Raw genomic sequence first — 9,800 nt, forward strand, 5'->3', positions numbered from 1 at the left:
TGGTCAACGAGGTGAGTTCCAGCGGCCCTCACCCCCAGGCCTTTGATCCCATGAATGCAATAGTTCTTTAATCCCTCAAAGGAGGGAAAGTTGGGTGTAGGCTGCAATGGAAATCCATCTGAGTGACAGGAAGGGAGGATTCTCAAAACCAAGATATTATGCAATGAAGTCTTGTAACGTGGAACCTTAGAAGATAAGAGACAGAGACAGGATTGCAGCCTGCCCCAAATCCTTGAGAAAGAGTGGGAAATGCCCAATAAATTGCATCTTATGGTTGTTTCCTAAAACTGTTTCTCTTCTATCAACACCGCCCATCCATTCTCACTCTTTTTGCCTTCCCAGAACCTCTTCTCTTTGTTAGCCTTGCCTTTGGAAAGGCAATAAACCTTGTCAAGAAAATAAACAACTATCTGACTTTTAGAAGACATCTGAAGGCAGCCCTGTTTGGGGGGATTTTTAAAGTTTGATGGTCTACCGTGTTTTAATATTCTGTTGGAAGCTGCCCAGAGTGGCTGTGGAAACCCAGCTAGATGGGCAGGGTAGAAATATTAAATAATAATAATAATAATTATTATTATTATTATTATTAGCCTTCTCCAGCCAAGTACAGTGGTACCTCAGGTTAAGTACTTAATTCGTTCCGGAGGTCCATTCTTAACCTGAAACTGTTCTTAACCTGAAGCACCACTTTAGCTAATGGGGCCTCTTGCTGCTGCCACGCTGCCGCTGCGCCGCCAGAGCACGATTTCTGTTCTTATCCTGAAGCAAAGTTCTTAACCTGAAGCGCTATTTCTGGGTTAGCGGAGTCTGTAACCTGAAGCGTATGTAACCTGAAGCGTATGTAACCCGAGGTACCACTGTAATGAGTCAAAAGTGAAAACCACATTAGTAAAAACCACTTACAAAGAGACATTATGTTGTGGGGATTGCTTTGCCAAAATGGAAATATTCGGATAACTTCCCCCTAAAACGCTGATGGTTTTTATGAAATAAATAAAAATATAATTGAAACTGATATGGAAATGTAGAGAACTAAACCTTAGATTATCAGGGGTTGGGGTGGGAGAGAGAAATGAAGAGAAACATCCCTGCGTTGATATGTGAATGTAATTCAGCTCTTGAACTGGTTGAAAGGTTATGTAGTCTCATCTACCTCGTCAGTTTCCGCCCCCCAAGACTTGTTCTTTTAAATTTATTTATTCATTCAAAAAATTATATATCTTCTTCTTTGGCGATCACTTGTAGCTGAGTAAGATTGTCTTCCATAAACACGGTTTTAACAATGAGTCCATAACTGACTGTGGAGGCCAATTCTGGATCCACACGTCCTTCCACAGTGGGGACATTGGTTTCTGGGCAGGATTTGATCACGGTGTGGATTTGCCAAGCATGCCTTTCTCTTAGCACGTTTCTCCCTTGCATCCTGAGTTTGAGTGTCCTCAAAGTCCATGACACCTTTGGTAAAGGCTGTTCTCCAACTGGAGCACTCACAGGCCAGTGTTTCCAAGTTGTCGGTGTTTATACTACATTTTTTAAGATTTGCCTTGAGACAGTCTTTAAACCTCTTTTGTTGACCATTACGCTTTCCATTTTTAAGTTCGGAATAGAGTAGTTGCTTTGGAAGATGATCATCAGGCATCCTCACAACATGACCAGTTCAACGAAGTTGATGTTGAAGAATCATTGCTTCAACACTGGTGATCTTTACTTCTTCCAGTAGACTGATATTAGTTCGCCTGTCTTTCCAAGTGATGTGTAAAAATCTTTGGAGATACTGTTGATGGAATCTTTTGAGGAGTTGGAGATGGCGTTTATAAGTGGTCCATGTTTCACAAGCATATAGTAAGGTTGGTAGTACAATAGCTTTGTAAACAAGCATTTTGGTTTCCCTGCGAATGTCCTGGTCCTTAAACACTTGGTGCTTCAATCAGGAGAAAGTCGCACTCGCAGAGCTCAGGCGATGCTGGATTTCGGCATCATTGTTGGCCATTGTGGAAAGATAACTGCCCAGGTAGGAGAAGTGATCAACATTTTCCAACGTTACACCATTGAGTTGGATTTGTGGCGCTGCAGAGAGGTTATTTTGTACTTGTTGGTGCAGCACTTTGGGTTTTTTGGATGTTAAGTGATAGGCCAAGCTTTCCATAAGCTTCTGCAAAGATATTTAGGATGGTTTGGAGGTCATCCTCTGAGCGTGCACACACTATGTTGTCATCAGCATACTGAAGCTCTACATTACTTCCGAGTTTCGCTGCTCACGCATGTGCAGACAGTCAAAATGACTTCACGCGCATGCGCGGAAGCGGCGACCCGTGACCCACGCATGCACAGATGCACAGTCGCTTCTTACATTCTGTTCAGGATGCGAACGGGGCTCCGGAACGGATCCCATCTGCATCCCGAGGTACCACTGTACTGAGGACTCACCAGCAAAGAGATGCTGAGACCTTAGCGCTTCTGCTGAACATCCTCTTTGACCAAAACAATTTGGCTCAGCTTTTTTGCTCTCCAGCAAAAGATCAAGGTCATTGACCTGCAGTCATTCTCAATTCCGGTTGTGGAAGATACTGAGGATGAGAATTTGAAAGAGCCTTGCAGCTCCTGATCCCCGGAAATGGGGTTGTTGTGTGAGTCACGGATCTTCCCAGAAAAAAAGTGTGTCAACAAAAGGAAAAGGGTTGTAAAGGGCTCAAGAAAGGACACTAAGGAGGACTCTGGATGAGGAAATCTGAAATTGCATCAGTTGCGGCTTCAGCATTGTGAGTGAGGGATTAAAGAGCAGAGATGGCTTGAGTCATACAACACACCGGTTATGGGTTACCTTGGGACAGAGCTAGGTGCACACAGTTCCCTCGGAAATCAAGGGAGGTTAAGATAGACTATGTGACTTAACGGTAACTTCCATTGTTCCAGTTTAATGGGAACTAAGTGCATAAGAATGGAAGAGGGGCCTGCTGGATCAGGCCGATGCCCCATCTAGCTCAGCATCCTGGTCTCACAGTGGCCCACCAAAAGCCTCTTCTGGGAAACCCAGAAGGCTAAGGAGAAAATCCTATGGAAATCCGGAATGGAGTCCCTAAGATGCTTGGATGGCTCCTTGTACACCTCCTTCCAGCAACTCCTGCAGCCCAGCTGGTGCAGAATGTATTGCTTGGCTTTCGTTTGGACCACATCAGCGTGCCCAAGAGGGGGGGTCTTGTGGTCTGTGCATCCCAGGACTTCCATATTCAGTGTCCAGGCTTGTGACCCAGAGAGGCATCTCGGTGCTACTAACGCAGCAAAAACAACATGGGAGGCAGGAGCTACAAGTTACCGGTTTCTGCCGCCACAACAGGTGCTGCGATTCTCCAGTGATTCGACCTCACCCCCAGAGGTGAACTCCATTGCATCTTTTTTTTGTATATTATTTTTGTTACGTTTTCTGTTTTACAATTTAAAATTCTAATTTTACATCCTTAACATATCAGTGACTTCGCTTCTTCTCTTTCCAGGGTTCATTTATTTTACAAAAACTATACCATTCAGTATTCCATTATTGCTTCCATCAAAACTTGTTTATGCTGTTTGAATTTATCTTAATGCTGCCAGCGTTTACAGCTGAAAAGCGAACTCCATTGTGTCTTGAGACAGACGGATGCCAACAATACCGCCCTTCATCTGAGGATCATGGGGCAGTTAACAATATAAAAACACAGAAATATATATTGAGGATGCCTTGCTATCTTCTAGCTTGCTCTCTCTTGGCACTGCCAGTTCCTTCCTTTTGCAATAGGATTTTGATGAGCTTCCCAACAGGGAGGCCCCTTGCAACCTTGACCTGGTTTTGCGTCTGTAATTTTTGCTTTATTAGCTTCCACAGAGGCGCTTAATCATCAAAGCACAGAGTGAGGAGTCAGGAAGACAAGAGCACAGACATGGGGCAAGTTCTGCTTTAGGTGGTAAAACTGCACCACTTTGGGCTGCATAACCAAGCCTTATGAAGAACAGTTGAGAGAATTGGGTAATTTCAGCCTAGAGAGGAGAAAATGGAGAGGTGATATTTAATATAATAATAATGTTATTAAGAATGATATGATTGGCATCTTCAAATATCCCATAGGCTGTCGTATGGAAGAAAGAAGAAACTTGTTTTCTCCTGCTTCAGAGGGTAGGACCCAAAACAGTGGATTCAAATGACAAGGAAGGAGATTCCAACTCAACATTAGGAAGAACTTTCTGGTGTCAAGAGCTGTTTGACAGTGGAATGGCTGACTTTGGAAAGTGGCAGACTCTCCTTCATTGGGGGGTTTTAAACCAAGGTTGGATGGCCATCCGTCAGGGATGCTTCAGCTGTGATTGCAGGGAGTTGGACTAAATGAAGGCCCTTTCAAGTCTACAACTCTAGGATAGCATAAGAAGAAGTTTCCAGCTGCTGGATCAAGCCAATGGTCACCTAGTCCAGTATCTCATTGTGAGTCGAGGACCTGCCACCCGCACAGGAGTATTATAAGACACAAAGACACGTTATTTTAGGTTAATGGGCAAAATTAGGCCACAGCTTTTATTGGTTACAGCATGTGAGTAGTATTGGCTTAGGCACAGGATGAAACAGCAATACCACAGGAGTCATATCCGGGTTAACAACCAATGGGTTGATGCAAATACAACTGGAAGCTTCCCTATGACGTCACTGGGGGTCGTACCATGACCCTAGCCACCAGCAGGGCATCGGACAGGATCCACGACCGCCGGATTCCTTTAACGAAATACCCAAAAGAGGAGGGGTAGATGATGGCCCATACCCAATTTTCCAACACAGCACACATATTCCAATGCCTAACCGCCAATACCAGAAAGTTGTGACGAGTTGCTACGAGGTAGGCGAAAAAACCAAGAGGCTGGTGCCAATTTGCCAAATGGATTAAAAAAGTCCTACCAGGCCCCTTGGGCAACCAAGGCAACCAACCAAAGTCCAGAGCAAGGCCAATACGCAAAAAGAAGCTGAGCTAAGAGAGAGGGACAGCGGGAGATCCGAAGAAAGAAGGAACAGGCTGGGAGCCGAGCTCAGCCACAGCTGTTTAAACGCATTTAGCCCCGCCCACCAGCCGGCCCTATTGGTTGGCCGGAAGGCTTGGCCGCGGCAGAAGAAGCAATCGGGGGCAGGGATCCGAGCACGCCTCCCTGCCCCTGCGGGAAGCTGCTCCCGCTCACTACCCCTCCTCTCTGGGAGGAGGAAAGGCCTTCTCAGCCAGATACCTATCGGAAGCCTGGAAGCAGGACTATGCGCAAAAGCCCTCTTCCCTTGTGTGGCTTCCAGCAACCGGCATTCAGTAGCATTGCTGCTACAGGCAGTGGTTGTAGAACACATCTGTTCGACAACTGATAGTTGGATTGGCTGTCGCTCTTCTACACAGCAATTAAAGGTTCAGGAGCCCTTAGCTCTTTTGCATTTTGCCAGCCAGGGCTGAGTTTTCCTCCGCACACAATGTTCTCCCCACCCGGAAAACGAGCTAGCCCAAGAGAAAGCTTTAATAATAATAATTGTAGTAGTAATTGGTCTTCTTTGTCCAGAGAGTATTTTTGGACAGCAGAGGCGTTTCCCAGGCAATTACCCAAGTACTCCTCGACAGATGATGAAATGCCCAAATCTGAGTGTGGATGTGCTGCTCAGCATGAAAGCTTAGCACACCATGGGAAATACTGTGTTCAGCAATAGTCAATGACTCCTGCATTCCCAGGGGTCATCAAACGGACAAAAGCAAGCACGGGTGTGTAACATTAGCCAGGTCGTCTCTTGTCTATTGCAAAGCTCCCTCGGGAGGAAGCGATTTGCAAAAGAGAAATTGGTGTGGGAGGGATAGGAGGGCTTAGCCCTTCAGCTACCAGTTACTTTTTCTGCGAGGTATCCTCCCCACAGCTACTTGCGAGTATTATTCCCAGTGCTTTCCCCCCAAGAAAAATAGGTGCCGGAACTCACCATGAAGTTGTTACGGCAAGTCGCCGGCTGACTGGGGCAGCCCTGAACAGATGCTGATTCGACCACAACCAAGTTGGCCACTCCCGGAGGTGCTAAAAGCTACAGCAAGCTGTCTCCCTAGCTGGTTTGGGGGTCGCCTCTGGTTCTGGTGCAGGTCAAATATAAGCGCCCCCACCTCCATCATTAGGGACGCGGGGGTGGGTGGGTTAAACCACAGAGCCTAGGACTTGCCGATCAGAAGGTCGGCGGTTCGAATAACCTGCAACGGGGTGAGCTCCTGTTGCTCGGTCCCTGCTCCTGCCCACCTAGCAGTTCGAAAGCACGTCAAAGTGCAAGTAGATAAATAGGTGCCACTCTGGCGGGAAGGTAAACGGCGTTTCCGTGTGCTGCTCTGGTTCGCCAGAAGCGGCTTAGTCATGTTGGCCACATGACCCAGAAGCTGTACGCCGGCTCCCTCGGCCAATAAAGCGAGATGAGAGCCGCAACCCCAGAGTCGGTCACGACTGGACTTAATGGTCAGGGGTCACTTTACCTTTACCTCCATCATTGTCTTAGATTAAGGCGGATGGTTAGGGCAGCTTGGAAGGGCCCTCGTGCCAACATGTGTGCGTACGATAGCTGGCAAGCTTAAAGCCCAAGAGACAGATTGAAGGAAAGGAAGTACAAATTGGCCTTGCCCTGTTGCTTGACCAATTGTGCCTATGAATGGTGAGGAGTCATAGCTCACAAAAAAAGTGTAGACTGGCAAGCTTCTGTTTTGCCTTGCAATGTTTGTTTTGGGCTTCTCAGAAGTATATAAAGGCCTTGTAAATCCCCAGCATCTCCAGTCAGGGCTGCAGAGAACCTCTTCCCTACACCCAGTCGGTGTAGGCCAGCCACTCTCAATTTGGTGCCCTGCTAATGTTTTTGGGCTACAACTCCCAGTCAGCTCAAGCCAACATGACCATGCTCCCATCGGATTTGGTATCATATGGCTTTGCTGGGGGTGGGCTGCTTGGAGTTGTAGTCTAGAGAGAGCGTCTGGCTGGCAAAGGGGGGTGTAGGCAATACTTGGTGCTTATCCACACTTCCTGTTGTCCCACTGCTTCCCTCCGGGGGAAACTGTTCTCTAGTGCTCAGTCAGAGCAAACAGCAGTTCGGGTTTTCTCTGGATTGATGTTTGCTCCATTGCAGAACTAAAGAGCAAGTTTTTCCTGGGAAAGAGAGTGGCAAGGGGGGAACCACTCTTTTTTTTTTTTTACAAAAACTTTTTTTAATTCAAAATTAAAACAAAGCATATTATCCAGAAACATATCATCCTTATTTCCCCATTTTTCCTCCCTCCCCCCACCCTCCCACACAAAACCCACCCACCCCCACCCCCCAGCTTCCCTCAGTTCCAGTCTTTGATTTCTCTAAGAATGCTGTTTTCTGCATGTTACACAATTGTGTAGATCCTCAAACTATTTAGCTGATTATCATCAATAAAAAAAAGTTTGTGAATGTTTATTCAAAGCCAGCCAAGGAGTCCAGTTCACTTGGTTGCATCTTCAAATACTTTGTAAAGGGTTCCCATTTATCTTTAAAGCACAGTTATCCTTGTCCCGTAGCTTATATGTCAGTTTTGCCAGTTCTGCATAGTCCATCAATTTTTCTTACCATGATTCTTTAGTTGGGGCTTCTTCAGTCTTCCATCCTTGTACTATTAGAACTCTTGTGGCCGTTGTCGCATACATGAAGACGTTTTTCAGCTTTTTTGGCAGATCTTTCCTTACAATTCCTAACAAAAATGCTTCAGGTTTTTTAACAAATGTTAAATGGAACATTTTCTTCAATTCATTGTATATCATTTCCCAATTTTTTTAAATTACATTACAATCCCACCACATATGATAAAATGTCCCTTCATGGGGGAACCACTCTGACCCATGCTGCCCAGGTGGAAATGTGGCTGAGCTCTGAGCTTGATAGACCATCAATTTGACTCAATAAACCAGACATGAGACAGCCTAGTCAAACTATGGAACTCGTTGCTGGAGGAATGGATCGCCACCAACTTGGGCAGCTTTAAAAGAGGATTAAATTCAAGGAAGAGAGACTACCAATGGCTACTAGCCACAGTGGCTATTATCTGCATCCACTGTTGGAACTGATAGGGACACTGGCACCCCCAACTATCTCTCATCCACTGTGAAAGACCTGTCTCCCTTTGCAACAGAGAACAGGACGCTTATGCCTGGTTGCGCTGTAGTCTGCCTGGCAGTCCAACTATCTAGTTATTCACACACCCCATTGAAATGGAGAGTCTGAGATTTAAATTGCAAAGAGCCTTGGGGGCAGGTAGCCACACCTGCGTTTTCCAGGTGCGTTGCTTGCTCTGCTGAGATCTGCAAGATGAAGGAAGCCTCGCTCCCTCCCAACCACCATCCCTCCCAGCCGTCTTCTCAAAGGCACAAAAGTTTCTATGGATATATGTGTGTCCGTATATGTATGAATCTATGCCCCCAGTGACTGTGTCGAAAGGGATATGAAATACAGCCTTTCCGAGACAACTTGAAACAAGCCCGTCCTGTCTTGCAGAGAGCCTGACAGGGAAACGAAAAACCCAGAAAGACGCTGAAAGGTTTAATAATCTGAAAGTGCTCCGTCCTTGACAGTCCCTTGCCCTGCCTCTCCCACGCATGCAAGGAATCAAGGTAGAAACTTTCCCACCACTGGGAGAGGCACATCAGCCAAGAGAAAACAAGGAAACCTATAAATCACTCCTGCCCCCCGGGGTGGGGGGTGGGGGGTGGGGTTACCTGTGGGTGGGGTGCTAATAGGAAAAAGGGTGACAGGGGGACGCTGAAGGTGTCAATGACTACCAGACTTTGAAAAGTTAGGATCACTGGGTCAAGTTCATAAAATATGTCGAATGAATTGAGCTTGTTGTTGTTTCGTCTTGTCCGCCTCTTCGTGACCCCCTGGACCAGAACATACCAGGCCCTCCTGTCTTCCACTGCCTCCCTCAGTTTGGTCAAACTCATCCTGGTAGCTTCGAGAACACTGTCCAACCATCTCATCCTCTGTCGTCCCCTTCTCCTTGTGCCCTCAGTCTTTCCCAGCATCAGGGTCTTTTCCAGGGAACCTTCTCTTCTCATGAGGTGGCCAAAGTCTTGGAGCCTCAGCTTCAGGATCTGTCCTTCCAGTGAGCACTCAGGGCTGATTTCCTTAAGAATGGAGAGGTTTGATCTTCTTGCAGTCCATGGGACTCTCAAGAGTCTCCTCCAGCACCAGAATTCAAAAGCATCAATTCTTCGGCAGTCAACCTTCTTTATCGTCCAGCTCTCACTTCCATACATCACTACTGGGGAAATGAATTGAGCTACATTGTTTTAATTGGATTTTGGGTAACTGTGAAATTGATTGCGGTCGTTTTGAATTTCATTGTGTGATGCTCTCCCTTAGTGGGTCATGCAAAGCACTATTCTGAAGAATGCTTTTTGTAGGGTAGGGGCATGGCGCTGTGGTCTAAACCACTGAGCCTCTTGGGCTTGCCGATCGCACGGTTAGAAGTTCTGTGCAACGGGATAGGCTTCCATTGCTCTGTCCTAGCTTCTGCCAACCTAGCAGTTTGAAAGCACACCAGTGCAAGTAGATAAACAGGTTCTGCTGTGACAGGAAGGTAAACGGCATTTCTGTGCGCTCTGGTACTCATCACAGTCCTCTGTGTGGCAGAAGTGGTTTAGTCCTGCTGGCCACATGACCTGGAAAGCTGTCTGTGGACAAACACCAGCTCCCTCAGCCTGAAAAGTGAGATGAAAGCCACACCCCATAGTCGAATTTGACTGGACTTAACCATCCAGGGGTCCTTTACTCTTTTTTT

Source organism: Podarcis cretensis, assembly GCF_951804945.1.
Source record: "Podarcis cretensis genome assembly, chromosome: 11".
NCBI classification, from domain to species: domain Eukaryota; kingdom Metazoa; phylum Chordata; class Lepidosauria; order Squamata; family Lacertidae; genus Podarcis; species Podarcis cretensis.